Consider the following 17,490-nt stretch of genomic DNA (forward strand, 5'->3'; position numbering starts at 1 on the left):
CCCTGTTGCTCCTGACGTTAGACAACTTAATTGGTGGATATAGACCAAAACCAGACTATTCATCAAGATTAAGAGTACTGCAGTTTTGTCCAAATGTGAGGACCCTACTAGTCCTGGCTAGCCTTTAAGGCATATAATCATGGAGTTCATACTGGTGTGGTCTCTGAATAGCTGGCATTGTTGGCAGTCCTAAGAAGAAAGACAATTGGAAAATTTAAAAGCTCAGGGAAAAAAAGCCCTACAGTTTAACTCCCCTCCCCTCCCCTCTTTTTTTTTTTTTTTCTTTTAGTCAATATTTTACTTTGTTCCACCAAAAAAGAAAGTTTATAGGAGCTATGTAATCTCAGTGATACCACCCAGCAGGAGGGGTAATCTCCTGGGATGTCACCACAGTTGAAGGCCAAGTGTTTCAATTACTTAATATATGAAACTATTAGCCTTGTTGTGTCTCTCAATGATTAAAACAAAGAACAAGTATGTTCATTGTTACAGGATAAAGGATTCCTAAAATAATTTGTAATAATAAAACCACAGAAATCTGGAACCAGAGGAAGTATAGATGAAAAAGACCTAGTCATCTAATTTCTCTGCCAGCATAGGATTTCAGTGCGCATTTTTTGTGTATTAGTTAAGAGGGTTACTCAGAAAATGATGCCCAAATCTGTTGTATTTGAATCCACAGTGATTCATAGTTTTTATGATTTCTTTTCTTGAATGTCTGTAATTAACTCAGAATGCTTCAAACACTAGTGCTTCTACAACCATGGGAAATAAAGCCAATTAATTAGATTGTAAGAAAAAATAAGATGTTGCTTGATTTCAGCAAATTATGTCTTCTGCTACTGCTTTTTATCACACTATATAGTTCCAAGATTTCCAGTGCGAGTCTGTTAGAAAAATTGTCTTCAGTTTCCCCTAATCTCTTGTTAGAAATGGACTTTAAAATGATGCAATTTTATAAAAAGGGTATGTTCTGAGTTTCCTTTATTTGCCTGATGTTTCTAAAGCCTCTAAGACCCATTAGTTATCTCTCCTCCACATCTAAGAGAGTTTACCCACTCATGAACTGCTTATTATTTTTAAAATAGAAGCAGGGACTGTCTTTTGTTGAAAGAAAGAACTCTATCTGGAGAGTTACCTCCTGAAAGACTTCCTGTATCTTAGACTGACTTTGAAAGAGTTAGTGAAGGTGGCGTTATAATTTCTCTCTCTCTACTGGTGACTGATCTTTCAAGTATTTGTGTATTTGTTGTGCCACTGTATCTTCTCTTGATTGCATCATGTTAGGTTTTTGCTTGCTATATATTATATATGAAGCAGGGCAGAAAAGCTCTGTACATAAAAGAGGAGCATGAAAACTACACATCTTGTAGAACACTGAATTGTTTTATGAAGCTTTCCTGCAGGAAAAGCTGTTCTGCTCTCTGAATCACCATTTCTACATTTTTTTAATTAACATTTTTTTGGTTATTGCCTCAAGACTAAAAGCCCACTAGTTTTCAGTTGTTTAGTTTCTCAGCCAGTAGTAAAATTTTCCTTGGAAAGAAGCAGCATTTTATGGAAACCGTCAGTAAACTGTTTTTCTATGGAAAATATTTGAGTAGCCTTCCTCTGTATACATAGCTATAAAAATATTAGGGCAATATGTGCTAAGTGGGCAGTACAAGTGTTTCAGCACAGAGGACCCATGTCTGCAATTTGCTGCCAAAAGCAAATTACTGTAGCAAGCCATTTAACATAATAGGACATAGCAGGTGTTGGGCCACATCTTCAAACAAACAAAAACCAGGCAATGACTAATTCACTGGAAGGAGCAGTATAGCCAAAATTTTCTTCTTCTGACCCACAGGAAAACAAATCCACCGTCCTCCGGTGCAGCACTCATATGTGCAGGATACAAATCTTTCTAAGCAACCAGAGACATATCTGATACTGTGCTTGGAAAAGATCAAAATAGGAATGGACTTCTGAGATGAGATGTGAAACCCATCTCTCTGAACATTCCTCAGTATACCACAATTATAAATAAGTACAAACAAAGTCTATTCCCTGCTGATTCTGAATGGAAAAGAGCTGGAGAGAAGAAGAAAAAAATGGCTGTATATGTTTTCTTTATAATTTTGGAATGCATTCAGGCTTCACACCAGGAAGCAGAGAGAGGAGCAGCAGACACCATTCTCATATATTCAACTCATTCTTGAGTGCAAATTTTGTCATCAGCGTTGTCCACAGTGGTATCTTGACTCTGAGAACAGAATATTTCTCTGTCTACATTTATGAACAGTGAAGGACTAAATTGCAAGTGGACAGATGAAAGGTAGTTTAATAGGGCAAGAGAAAATTTGACTCATTGTGGTTTGAGAAGTTGGTACTTCAGGTCTAAGCCAGCAGGAAGGTGGTCCTGCCTCCAGCCTCCTCACCTGCCTCTGCATTTCCACAATTTGTGGAGCCTGCAGCACCATTTTCCCTTAGTCTACCAGAAGACTGATTATGCCTGAGTTTGCTAATTCACGTGACAGACACTTTATGTTTGATGTCACTGATGCCAGCCTAAGGTGACAGAGTTGTCTTATTCTTGGCATCCTTGCAAATCCTGTTGCTGCCTGTGGATACTTCTCATAGCTACTGTAAATGCTGTAATCACTACAGAGGGGATGACAGGATATTTCCACGTTGTTTTGTTAACTTCTCCTATGAACAACAGGAAATTAAGCTGGGTGTTGTGTGGTACTTGGCAATCTCTTTTCAGAGGGTTTTTTTTTCTTTAATATTATCGTTCCCCCTTTCTACTTCCTTCCCTGCTAGATTTTCCATGGCAATATTAGGATGAATGTGTCTGTCAGTTTCAAGCTGTGACTTTTTTTTTCTGTTTTTGTAGACCTGTCCCAAAGCATACCTGGGAGCTTGGAATGTTAAAAAAGAAAAGGAAGCAGAGTGTAAGATCGCTGGCCTTGCCTGTAACATGAACACCTGCCGAAGTAAGAGGAGGCTCATTAGGTGACTCTGACTCCTGCTGCCTTTGCTATTTTTGGGCCAGCTGTCATGTGCACAGGGTGATCTGCCTGGCCTTGACGTTTGGTATAACATCTCAAGACCAACCCATTGTACATTTTCCCTCTCACGCCCTGCAACAGGAAGAAAAGCAGCCAACACCGTTGTTATGGGCCAGACATCCAATTAAGCAAGCACGGGCTGGATGTGCCCAGGCAAGGGCTCTGGTGGGCAGAGGGGAGGAGGGTGTGCAGAGCCATTACCTCAGAGTGCCCTGCAAACCCTCCTCTTCACTTCTGCTGCATCCCTGGGAACTGCCAGGAAGAGCATCTGAGCTGCCTGCAGCTTTAACGGTATGGCACAGGGGAGCAGAGGTCTCCCAGGATTAATTAATGGGCATCCCGAGAACACATTCTCATTATAGCTATAGCACTAGGGTTTTTCCTCATTTTGCAGAACATCAAATGTATTAGATAGCGTGTGGGATGGAGGCAGGGAGGACTGGGGAAGGCAGAGGCTGCAGTCAGAGGGAAGCAATATGGACTAGGAGATTTAATCTGACCATGTCAGAGGCTGTCACAGGACTTAATATTGCATTTATTTAAACTGGATTTTCTCTGATATAACGCATCTGACTTTGGGGGAATGATTCTTGGTTTTGAGGGGTGTGCAGATCCCTCGGGGGATGAAATGCCACTGATAATAAAGAGCTCGTGCTGACATCCTCCACCATGATTTTTATTTGTTTGTAGCTGCTCATTCTTTGTTAGAACACAGAAATGGCCAGGCACGTGTGTTTTGTTTCTTTCATGTGATTTTCCCCGCCAGTCAGCATGGCTTATGCTCAATTAATTCCATCAATATACGGTCCCCTCCAGCCTCATCTGCACTTGTGTAGCGTGACAGGCAGTTGTGAATATACCACTAACTGTGTCCAGACAATGGCGTGAGGAGGCTCCATGAGGGGTCTATTAACTCCACAGACAGACTGCGGCTTCGTCTTCAGCACAGTCCCTTTGCAGGAGGGGTTTCTTTTTTGGTGAAACATTTAGTGGAACGTGTTTCCTCCCTCCTGGTGAATTAGCTGCCACTTGGTTGCTGGTGAGCGGCAGCACTGCCGACTGAACCGCGCCCGATGAAACACCAGGGTGGCTGGACATGCTTCTCCAGTGCTCACAAGCACACACAGAGCACAAGCTCCCTTCTTGGGAGAGCTCAGGAGTCCTTCCTGGGTGACCAAGTGGGGCAGGTGATCAACTCTGGCTGAGTGTTTTGATAAAGAAGATGCTCTGACCATGTTCTGTCCCATCAATGTGATTAGGAAGTGATGACTTTCTCTGAGAGAGCACAGCCATCATTTCATCTTTTTCTTCATAAAAGGGCAACAAATTTACTGATATCTCAGGGCCATGTGATCCCCTCAGCAGTGAGGCAACCTGCTTGCAAGGGGACTTCAGTGTTCTGAAGAACAGGGAGGAAAATTAGAACAACAGTTTTTGACTGAAAAAAATTATCTTTTTACGCGCTGGGTATTTCAGAGGCATGAAGCTGTACTAATTGGGGTACAGTGTAATGACTAATCCCATTAGAGGTGCTGTTTACAGATTACCCGCTCGTTTGAGGCACTAGAAAGCAAAGTAGGAATAAAAAAAAATCAAATAGGAGAGAGAATATTATTTTAGAACTGCTGTGACACGAGAATGTGAGAGATGTTAGTTATATTGAAACACTCTTTCAGCCGACAAGGTCACTTGTGGCAATAATCCGCTCATTAGAGGTGTAATCCATCACTCAAGTAATATCAATTTAGTGCCAGGGTTTTAATGCAGGTTGTACTAATCATTAGCGGCAGTTTGTCAACTGCATAATTCACCAGGGATTGTGGGTATGCATGATTTAGCAGGTGACCCTTGACCTCGGTGGAGTAAGAAGCCTGCCTTAGAGGCAAAATCAAGAGGGACAAAAAGCAGCGCTCACTCATGAACAATTATTATGCTTAACAGCATGACTGTCATTTTAGAGAGAAAGGGAAAAACAGTATGTACTGAATAATGAAGGATTAAAATTCACCTGAGACTTGGCTCCAGCTACAATGCTGGAGTCACCACCCTCGCTTAGGGGGGCAGGAAGAAGACAACACTTTTTTTTTATTGTTTACTTAATGGCCCCTTAGCTAATATCTAAGAGTGAGAAGCCCTTCTGCCACGCAAAACATGAGCGGTGATCACAGCAACAGACTCATTTATTCTTCTGCTGTGAAAATGTTGGTTTGCTCCCATCTCTATCCCAGGTGCCAAGCACTGGGATTGACCTGTGACTGTCATAGGTGAAAAGTATTAGTTAGGAAAGTCTGCATTAGTGTCAGACAGGTAGAGGATTTCCCCTCAGGCTGTCAATTCATTTGGAGGGAAGAGGAGAATAACCTGAAGTGAATTTCTGTGCCCACCTGAAATCTACTCAGAGAGTTAAATGCAGAGTTTGATTTACCAATCATTATAAATGTAGTATAGCATCATATTCTCTATTTCAACTATTGGAAAAATGCATTTCTTTTCACATCCCACTTGGGAAGTTATCAGTGTCTTGCCTTGCTGTATTGCTGCTCTGTTTTATAATAGCAATAATCCTCCTGAAATCTGGCAACTAGGACGAGTTAAGTGCCCTAAGCTTTACTGTAATTAAGGTACTTTTTTGCTTGCAATAATTCAGAATTGGCTCTGACTTAAAAACTGAAATTTAACAAGTGATTTAGCCTGTAATGTGCTCTAATTGCTTTTGGTATTTTGAAAGTGGGGGTTGGGTGGGAGAAAGAAGAAAGGGGTCAAACAACTCAGTTATTTAACAGAAAAAGTGATAAGTGATCTTGCATGTTAGGCTTTTTCCAACTGGAGTTTTAGTATGCACACCAGCTTCCTGGTTGTGGCTTTCTAATAATCTATCTGTGCTTGATGTCTATGCTTACAATTAAAAATGATGCTTGGAAGGAGGAAAGGGGCTGAGCAAACCTCTTTGCTAGCTAAACATTTTGAAATGTCACTGGCATTGTCAACCACAAATTTTCATCACAGCCCTTGCCAGCTCTGAAAGAAGAGGCAAAGAATGTGGTGTCCCATCCTGAAGGGAAGGGAACACCCAAGATTCACAGATGCCCTCAGTCAAAAAGAAACAACAAAAATTAGAGGGCCAACAAAAACTTGCAAAGTTTTATTAATGAATTATACACTTGGCATGGAAATTGGTATATGTTAGTCCCTTATCTTCTAATATAAACACATGGTGCTTGGTTTTGAATAGAAAGAGCAAAAGAGAGAGAGAGGTGGAGAATGGGTAGAGTGAAAGAGAGAGATTAAAGAGAGGAAGGAAGGCAGGAAGGCAGACAGGGAAAGAAGAAAGAAAGAAAGAAAAAAAAGAAAGGAAGAAAGAAAGGAAGAAGGAAAGGAAAGGAAAGGAAAGGAAAGGAAAGGAAAGGAAAGGAAAGGAAAGGAAAGGAAAGGAAAGGAAAGGAAAGGAAAGGAAAGGAAAGGAAAGGAAAGGGAAAAGGAAAGGGAAGAAAAGAAAAGAAAAGAAAAGAAAAGAAAAGAAAAGAAAAGAAAAGAAAAGAAAAGAAAAGAAAAGAAAAGAAAAGAAAAGAAAAGAAAAGAAAAGAAAAGAAAAGAAAAAAGATCCCCAACCCTGGTTCCACCATCAATCCAGCTGATGGGGTGTCAAGGGCCCTGGCAAAGCTGGGCTTTGTGGGGGCACCTTTTATAGATAAATTTACCCATACTGGGGCTAAGTTTCTTGCTTTTGATGCAAGTTATCATGCACAATTTTTTCTTCTGGACCTTTCTGGAAGAGGGTTTGGAAGGCTTTGGTTGTCTTGCTCCCTCCTGACAGTACATGTCTGCCCCCTTCACCTCATTCCTGCCCTTGTGCTGTACTGAATTGTTCTTACCTCCAGGAGCCAGAGCAAAGGTATTTGTCCCAGAAAAGTGCTGCCCTTCTCCAGCCAAAACTTAAGCATTCTTGCCTATGTACAGCATGTTCTTACCAGCAGTCTTTACTTGGCTCTGTGGCTATCTGGATATTGGTTTCTGGGAAAAACACATTAACCCCTTGTCTTCTGGTCTCCCTCAGGAAGGAAGGTAGGAGAAGGCCAGAGGGCACAGCCATCAGGGACCAAGAGCAGCCAGATGGCAAAAATATCAGTGAATAATAATACTGAGGATTAAAATTTGTGACTACTGTCTCTTTCAGTGGGACTTAGGGCACTGCTGGATTGTTCCCATTTCCAGTGCAACATGGGCAAAGACAGGGAAAATAGGATTTTTCCTGTAGTTCTGTAGGAATCACCAGTACTTACCAAAAAAAAAAAAAAAAAAAAAAAAAAAAAAAAAAAAAAAAAAAAAGTTAAAATTGTCCATTAAGAGGTATTGACACCATCTAATTTGAGGGATCTCTTTCTCTGCAATACAGGATAGAGAGCTAGGGTCTTTCAGCAGAATTCAGTCTGCTTAAATCACTTCCTGTTCTAAATTATCTCCCTCCTGTATGTTCATAGCCCTTGGTAGATGCCCCAGAGAAAGGCTCTGGTTCTCATGCCCAGGGCAGTCTGGGTTCCCTTGGTGCCTTTTGCAGAGGCATGATGCTGTGGTGTGCTTTATTTAGCTGCTGTGTGTTTCCTTGGCTGGGGAACTGTCTGAGGGAGCTCCTGTCAGTGCCATCAGTGGAGCCCTCAGTGTTCAGCTGCTCTAAGAAGGGTGTCTACTTGAGCTGAATTGCTAAATTTAGGTATTTGAGCTGAATCACATCCAAAGTGATGTTCCCCTTGCTCAAACAAGGGGAGAAGCAGGAAATGGAAGTTCAGCACTGGGTCAAGCCTTGATTGTAGTTCAGCCACACTTAGTGATTCCTGTTGTCTCATGTATGTAGGTTATATGGGCTTTAGGTAGGAACTGTCCCCTACCACAAAGGACACTGCATTTCCACAATCAAAAAATAATTAAAATTCTGTAAGAATATCACATAGTCAATAGTTCACATGTGAATAAAAGAAAGCTTTTAGGAAAATAACAAATTTAATTCCATCAGATATAAGATGCCAAAGTCCTTCCTCATACAGAGAAGGCAATGAAGCCAGCCAACATTTGTCTAATGAGTTAGCATTCTCCTCTGTTGGAAGTCAAAAACATTCGTGGCTTCAGGCAATATTCTTGCCCATGGACCTGAGAACAGTAAACCTCATGTCTCCTGTGGACTGACCAGAAAAGGAGCAGATATAAACTGCACTTCTATTTATGTACATACATTTTGATCAAATCCTTCATATAACTGTAGTTTCTGTAAGTAAAAATTCTTTTTCTCTTTCTATTTTAGTCTTTTTAAGTTCAAAAGCTACTGTTAGTAGGAAATTTGGAAAGAAACCCAAATGAAGCATTATGCTATCATCAACATGTTGATATTTGGATATATCTGAGGTTAGCACAGTGCCCATCTGGACTGCCTTAACAGTGCAGTTAATTGCATTATATATGGAGAAGGGATTCAAAAGAACAAAGAATTGAAGCTATTCTGTTTAAGTAACCCGTTGCTGTGGTATCTGAGCACAAGAGTAGATCAGAGCACAAAAAAAGCAGATTGCTAAAAGCTATACTCCCAAATCTTATGCATAACCTTGGATAGAGATTAATGAAACAAGCTGAACAGCAAGCTGGAATATTAGTTACAGTAGATTTACACCCTCTAAGTGTTTGCAAGGACCCCAACTTCAATGATTTCCAAAGTGAGCTATATCCATCATGGATGGGCTCCACAATATTTGCTGATGTTTCTTGCACAGCTGCTTGTCATATGGGACAGGGTTTTAAAGCTATCTCCTAGCCTCAGGAGGCTGACCTAGTGGGGGTTTCAAAAATATCTAGCCACTAGGAAAATCTCATACCAGCAATCCCACAAGCTGTCAATGGTTAGGTATCTAGATATTCTGAAATAATCTGGGCTCTCCTGGTGGGTGAAACCTAGCTTGTGGGGATTCTTTTACAGAGGGGGGAGAGGCCACATGGAAGGATGGTCTGCAGTATCTGCTGGCACCCAGGCCAGAGGTGTAGGTGCATGTTGTTTGCTGCTGCCTGTGCAGAGGTGATGCTTAGGGCTGAGAGGTGCTGGGAGGGCACATCCCTGGATGGCAACTCTTTCTGCCCTGACTGGGGCAAAGGGGGAAAGCTGCTTGAGCCTCCTTGCTGGGCTCAGCAGATTGAGGGATGATGTTTCTTGTTGCCAGAACAGTGCTTGGGGAAATTGTGGGGTCCCCAAATCTGTAGTTAAATCAACCTGACCACTGTGGCTCTGCTTTTCCTCCATATTCCGGGTGCATCATGGCACTGAGGATCATTAGCTTCTTCTCAGCGTACTATCCTAACACTGCTGCTAAGCAGCTGCTGGTTTGGTGCAGGGACACCAATTAGCAGTGATCTGTATGACTGAAAATGGAAGAGAAGTGGGTTCACAAGATATGAGAGCTGTTGTTTCCTAGTGTTTGCATACAGAATTTTACTGGATAGCTAAGAACACAGCAGGTAGCCCAGATGCTGATTCAATCCCCATGGTCTCTCCTTGAGATAATGTCTCCGTGGGAGAGCTTGAGCCATGTGGAAAGCATACGTGCAAACACTGCAGCCAGTGAAATCATGTGCCAGAGACAGGGAAAAACCTGTGTCTGTGTGGGATCTTATTTAAACAGGCCCAACCTTATGTCTCCACAGAGCCAGCAGCATCCCAGCTTCTCAGGCATATTCCCACATCGATTTCCCAGAGGACCACTGCCCACAGAAGTGCCAGGTGATCTTCCTGGGGGGATTAATCAGCCAGTGTGTAGCATCTGGGGACATCTGGTCTGCATGAGAGCAGCTGAGACATCTGTATGGGCAGATTAGTGCAGCACAGCATGTGTAGGGCAGACACCCTCCCCACCAGCAGCTCCTCTCTGCTGGAATTGGGAAGCTGCAACAAAGGGTGTGGTGTCCATCCTACCTTGTCTGTAAGCCCAGGATCTCATCCAGCATCAACAGCATCCCTCTGTGTGCCAGGGTCACTCCTTGATTTGATTGAAGCCTTCAGTATATTGACTTGTCTGTTTTGATCTTCCTGGGTTTACTTTTGTTTCTTTTGGAATTCATTTTAATCTGCTGGTTTCTTCTGAGATGTCTTATTTCTAACCATATTTCCTTTATTTGTCTTTCTTGGGTTTTTGTTTGTTTGTTTTTTTTAATGGTGGTGTTTTTTCAGAAGCTATCTTTTCAAAGAGCTGTCATTGCTGCCTCCACAGATGCTTCAATATACCAGATACAGAAGATTATGGGTGTCCAAAACTGTAACCATTTTCTAGCAAAATTGGATATATAAGATAATGTGTCTGTACACTGAATTGAAACTTTTTAAATGGCTCTGTACACTCAAACCCAAGTTGTTGGACTCATTAAAACTGACATATGCAAACATTTCAACTACAAAAATTCAGTTACTGATCTCTGTTAAATCCCAGGCAGCAGATGACACTTAGAGTCTGCTAAAGAAAAAAATGCTAGTCTTTTTTTTCCCCCACTGCTTTTAGTATTTGCTCAGTATCATTAATATAAATATGCAATCATCGAAATCAACACAACTGAAGTTAACAGAGCAACTCCAGATTTACATCAGTGTAAATGAGAGCAAAACTTGATCCCTCGCATGTAATTTATCTTTAATTCTGGTTTAAGTCTCTCTCATCTTGCTGAATAAAAACTGATGTTCTTCTCACACACAATCTGTATACCATTCATTAGTGTCTTTTCTGTTTGGAAGAGAGATTGGAGCCTGTGGTAATGAAAGCTCAAATCCTGGGGAGCAGTACACATGGTATTTTGTTTTAACTAAATGCTGTATTGGTATTCTCATGAGTGGCTTTGCATTACTTGAACATTTATGAGTAGCTTGAACTAATAAATCTCTAATTAGCACTAATTACTAATTAGGTTATTGATTCCTCTGACTGTGGACTCCTCTCTGGCTTTATTCATAAGCAGAAAGTTATTTTAAAAATTCTTGTGGCTATATCCTCAAACGAGCTCACTTCTGCCACAGAAAGAAGCAGAGCAGCAGGCTCTGGGCAGTCTGCTTGTCAGAACAACACCCAGGCTTATTCAGACTGAATAGGTCTGCTGAGGAGCAGAGGTACTTTTTTTTTTTGCTAATTGAGCTGTCAGAGCACTGCCTGCTTGCCCTGATGCACTGGAGAACCCCAGCACTTTTCTGCTGTCTTGTCTGATGGATACCTGCTGTTTGCACCCTGTGGAAACATGGGCTGTGCCCAGCTCCAAAGGGTGGCTGATGCTCTTCCAAAGGTGTTTTGGGGCAATCCTGCTCTTTTTGGCCTCATGGTGAGACCCAAAGCAGATCTGCTAGAGCAAGTTGATGTACTCTGCTTTGCTTCCCACAGCCTGGCTTTCTTTCTGTTTGGTCAGAAAAGCCCTTCTGAATCCTTGTACTCTCAGAAGTGTTTCCCCTCCCATTCTCCCATCTCTCTCCAGCAGCTGTCCTGCTCACTACCTACCTGATGAGCCAAAAGGGGTTGTTAAAATCTTTGCTCTGTAGTCTGCATTTACATGGCATTCCCTATAGCTTTTTACAAAAACAGCCCTTCCTGCCCCAAAAGGATCAGGAACCCTATCATCCCATTTTTTCCCCCAAAAGCTCAAAGAACAAGACTCCCAAGGTGCAGTAGTCATGTAGGAAGCACTTTCCCTACTGCCACCATCACTGCCACACCAACTCACCATACTTCTCCCATTTTCTCACACCTACAAATTAATTCATAAAGGAGTTTTGGTTTTGTATGGTTTATTGAGGATAGCAGTTAGCACACTGTCTGCTAACTTCTTTCACTTGAAGGCAGAACACACAAATGATTGAAGAAATTTTGGCTTTCTTCACTGACAGTAGTGATTTTATCTAGAAATGACTGATTGCCTCTCTGTTAGGACTGGCAGGAGAGGTCAAGTGCAACACTACTTTATTCAAGCATCAGGCTGTTTCGCTTACATGGTACATCTTCAATTTGCAAACCCAGACAAGTGCAAGACGAGGCTTACTTCTGGTTGACATTATCTGTGAGGAATATGCAAAATCTCTTTTTTGGTGGCTGCCTTCTCTTTCTGTTTATTTTATGCAACCCACTATGTTTGTTTTGATCCCTACAGCCCTGTGCAGGTTCTGTGATGAGCCACTGTGGCAGTACAATGGTGCTGCACTCATGCTGATGTTCTCACCAGCAGACTCCAGGCCCTGCTGAGCTTTGCTGTTGCATGCACAAAACTCCCTAGGACAACTGTGGGAGATGTCTGCGTGTGGCTGCGAGGGGATGGGGCTCCCTGTGTAGCAACATCTGGGGACCAGAAATTGAGTTTTCTTGGCTACAGGCCCCGACTCTGAAATATGATCTTCCCACCCTTCTGGTCCATCTCTTCACAGAGCAAAGGAATAAAGAAGGGAGCTAAGTATCTCTGGATGGAAGTCCAGTCAGCTAATTAATATCAATGAGGTGCGTGTTATTTTTAGTTATTGCAGATGTGCTCATACCTCATTAGCTTAAACACTTTAAAGCAAATAAATAACAGCTTCTGTCATGCTTAAAGGAAACATTTTATAAAGGGGTTATTGATCTGGACTTCAGAGGGACCTGGTGGGAAATCTGTAAGGCTTCTTCTTCCAGAGGAGGGAAAGGAGGGGACGACTTTACAGAAATAAACTGAATATGTCCTCTTTTTTAATGCACATTAAGAAGCCAAAAGGCAGATCTGTTTCCAGGTGAGTCTGGTGGGTTTGAGTTCCTGGGTTGGTTCCTCTGGTGGAAACACTTGCAGATGCTTTGCAGTGAGGCAATTGAATTTCTTCCTGTGAGATGTTTTGGGGAGACAGTTGGTCCAGAAGAAAGGGTTTGTCCTGAGCCTGCAGGAGGAATATTTCTTTGGCCCCGATTACCTGATATTTTAATTTCCATATTTAGCAAGTACCCCAGATGTGTGTTGCAGGAAATAAGTAACTTGTCAGTGGTTTTGAGGTTTCTCAGCAAAAAAGAAGATTACGTCGTTTTACACTGAAGTATTGAAGAGAGTGTTTTATATTTTGAATGCTAATAAGCAGAGTTTTTTTCAGACGGGAGCCATAAAACTGTCATTATGTCAGTGGTATGTCTTTGTTCTTAGCTTTGCTCGTGCTAATCAAAGACAACAGTGGTATATTTTGAGTTAATACTGTAACAAGAGGAATGGCATTAGTGGTCATCATCATGAGTGACTCCTGGACATGTGGTAATAATTTCTTAAGTGTTTCTGAATAGTAAATGAGTGAGAGAGAGGCAGTTCAGCTCCAGTGCTGTGCAGAATGGAATGTATGATTCTGCTGAAATGATAGATCCACAGCTCACATTTGAGGGCCTGTAAAAACAAAAATCTTCTTTTTAATGTAACTAACATATCTCCTTCCACAGTCCCTCTTCTTCTTCAGCATCTGACTTTGCCTTTTGGTTTGGGATAAAGCAGTGACTTTTAGCATAAGGACTGCATGAGTGCAATCCTCTCTGTGTTCTTAGGGAAATCATTCCACTTGAGAAACCAAGATCTCATCCGTTGAGTATTTCAGTTTTGCATAGTTGGATGTGAGTTTGAGAGCCTTCAGTTGAAATGGCGTTTTCCTTCTTGTTAATAGATACCCCCAGATTTGGTAAATATATGGAAATAGAATTGGTAACATTATATATTTAAGTGCCAGTTTTCTTAGGGAAAAAAAATACCACCCAAACCTTTTTTATTATCAGTCAAGCAGTTTTCATTTATTTGGTGAGGCAGTATGTTTGCATTGGCTGGCAGGCTCATGAATGGCTCCTGCGTAACGAATCATACATTTTAAGAATTCTTTCCAAAGCTTTTATGAAAATACAAAAACTTAAATAACTTTAACACAGTTGTGTGATCAGTCTGATTAAGTTAATGCATTTAGTTTAAGTAACCCCAGTGGGGTTTCAGCAGTACTGTACATTCCAGAGAAGGGAACAATTGGTGTATTTTCACTGTCTGACTCTGTTTCTCAGAGAATGCTGAACAATATTAAACATTCAGAGGCTGCGTTTTCCCTTTGTTTTGACAAATGCTAATAAGTAGCTAACTGCAAGAGAGGGGGAAAAAAATTCCTAATTCAAACCAGTTGTGTGATGGTCGAGCTCAGCAAATTCCCTGACCAACAAGATGTAATCTGTGAAGAAAAGAGTGGAGTGGTAGCCTTTGCTAGCCTTTGAAATCACTAATAAAGTCATTAGACAATGTTTAGCTGAAGAGAAATGACTAAAGCCAGAGAAAGACTATTCTGAGGAGCTCTCAGAAGGAACATTAGTGAGCTTTGGTTTCTAATTAAGTGGTATTATTAGGAGCTTTGATAAAAACCCTCGTGTGTGTGACATCTTGTATTTCTGTGTGTATCAAGAGTTGAAGAGAAACTAAAAAAAAAGAGACTTTTTAATGATAATACCTGAAAAGTGTTTTTCAGCAGACCCATACATCATTGTCAAGTGAAAAGATTAAACTTTATTGTTTCTTTTTGAACCAAGAACTCAAGGTGAGTGGAAATGTCTTGAAATGCAAAGTAGTTTGGCAGATAAAGTAAAATAGAGATGAAAAAAGACAATAAAAAGACATTGGCTGTAATAGAGGAAAGAGTGGGGAAGTTCACTCTTTAATGTTGCTGGGAGAACTTTCTTTTTGCTATTAATGATAGCATTTAAGTGTTACAATTACAAGCTTTTATTGAAATGAAACATTTCACTTAAGGAATGGCACCAAAATCATTTTTGTGTGTAATATGAAGCATTAGTTATGTGATGCTGCTGCCAAAATAAACCCCACCATTCATTTAAAATATCAGGAAACTCCATTTGAGAGGGTAGTTATACATCCATTGAGGATACTCTGTATATTATTTTTCCTTGGTATTAATAAAGTCTATTAACAACATAACTGCAATTGATTCATAATGTCACATTTGTTTGCAAGTAATGGATGTAAGGTTAAAATGGTTTAACTATTACAATGTTTGAAAATGATTGCTGTTCCCTAAAGCCTCCTTTATTTTTATTACAGTTTTTTTCCCCTTCAGCAACCAGTTGTTTTGCAGTTGTTAAACTGCTTTCAGCTGTAGATACTCTGCATTATCAAGATAGATGGGGCTTGGTGTGGGATTTCCACAAAGGTTGGTTGCTGAAAAAGTAACTTCCACAGTGTGCCCTTGAAAGATTTATTTAACTTGTCCCTTAACAGGCCAGGCTGCACTGATTTCTACAGAAAAAAGTCAGTTTTCTGTCAAATTCTGGCCCGTTTTGGGAGCCTCACCTGCCTGCCCGTTGGCACATGAAATGCGCACCCGACCCCAAAGCATCTGATCTGCTCGTCCCGGTGCTGCTGGCTGGCCAGGTCTGTGCCTCGGGCTGCCTTTGCCAACCAGGACACAGAGGGCTTTGCTTGCCTCTTTGTGCTGTGCTTACCGCGGCCATGAGGACACCCTGAGCACTCCCCTTTTGCTCTGGCTGTGTGTCATTACCCTCTCCAGGCCCACCCGTTGTAGAAAAAAGTAATCCCTGAGAGACCCTGCTGGGGCACAGGCAGATGTGAGGAGCAGGCATTGGACACTTGGACTTTCATTGCTGACTTCTGAGTTCCTGGGAAGAATATTGCCAACTCTATCAGAGCCTTTCTTGTCATCTTAATTCACAATTCACTCTGAGCAGAGAGGTTTTTTTTAATCTGTAGTTGAGACAAAAATGCATATAAAAGCAGTTCACTTGGCACATAAGTCTAGTTTTGAAATGGGTTGGGCAAATACTCCATGCAGGTAGATGCATGTAATTTGTAAAAATTTGTTTTGCCCAATATTTTCTTTTACAGTCACATTCAACAATAATTCTATTTCAGAGAGAGTCATGGATTGTGTGTCAATTTGTACTCTATTCATATATGTAGGAAGAGTTGGATATTTATTTTAAGGGGAAAAATAGAAAGGAAATAATTTTATTTAAAGAAAACATATATACTTGAAAGGAAGAACACCCTTCAATTTCTTTCAACTAAACCTCAGTCAATAACATAAAGTATCAGAAGTGTTTTTTCTTTTTTTTTAAATCAGATTTAATTCTTTCTCACTGTACAGTTGCAATTTCATGACTTTCTAATTGGACAATGAAAATATTACAGATTGGTGGACTTCATTTTGTGTTGATCACCATCAGTTGATTTTACTCTTTGGTTACCATGCTCTGACAGAGGGTTGCAATTGCTAAAGGTTTTCTGTGGATGGCCCTCAGCAAACCTTGTGATGCCTGGCAGTTTAAAAAACTTGGACAGCTGGATTTTTGAACTGCTAATACAACAGGAGGAATATTTAGTTGGTTTTAACAAAACTATTTTAATAAGCATTTTCAAGAAATTGCGGGTTCTCTGATTGGCAAATGATATGTATTTCTAGCCCCAAAAAAGCTCAAATTCTAATTGTTCTGCTTCTTTGAAGAGTGTTCTGAATTTTCACATCTTGTTATTACAGGACTTTCTACCAACATGACCACATAACAGGGCTACTCCTGGCACAAGTGCACATGCAGAAGAGGAATTGCATTCATTAACTGTATGAGTTTCCAAATGGCACATAATCTGTACACAGACTTCAGCCCTGGCCTGACAAGCTGAGCCAGTGCATCAGTGGATCCAGAAGACCAGACTGTTTTCAAAAGATCTCATCTACTTTGTACAGGGTTTCAAAAAGGAGTCGTGTTTGGGGTTTTTCTGTTGGTTTTGTTTTCCTCTTTGAGGCTTGCAGGGTAAGTCCCAGATCAACTCATACGCTGAGTCAGGTCTAGTGAGTATTTTGGGTGCTATTTTTGACATTTTTTAAAAGCACAGCAAAGTAGCCCCAGCACATTTTCAGGAGCAGTGACTCCACATGCAGGCAGCATTCCCATCACACAGGCAGTGGATGGCACACCAGGAAAATGCAACTGTGGTGGAGAGCAGCTAATCTTTGCCACCACTCTGTGCAATCACAATACTGGATAACATTGGAAAGGGCCTGCTCTCAGATTTGTTAGCTTCAGACAGCTTTGCCTCTTCAGTGACACGATCATGTCAAAGCCAGACCTCCTGTCTGGAAAGAGCAGAAAGCTGGAGCTGAAATCTGTGATGGTGTCATTGTTCCCAGAGGTGCAGTAATGGGCTTCACTATACAGTGCTGTATCTCACTTGGAAAGCACCTACTCTGAGTGACAAAAACTCTTTGTTAATGTATAATAGACTTCAGCATCACTTAAACATCTTAATAAGGCTATGGCAGTTGAGAGTATTAGCTACCTAATTTCAAACACTTTGTTAAAAGTTTTCATTTCACTTTTGCATGGCTTGCCAACATTAACATTAAACTTTGACTGTTTAAGCCACTTCTGTGATCAATTAT

The sequence above is a fragment of the Agelaius phoeniceus genome, chromosome 2 (assembly GCF_051311805.1).
Source record: "Agelaius phoeniceus isolate bAgePho1 chromosome 2, bAgePho1.hap1, whole genome shotgun sequence".
Classification (NCBI taxonomy): Eukaryota; Metazoa; Chordata; class Aves; order Passeriformes; family Icteridae; genus Agelaius; species Agelaius phoeniceus.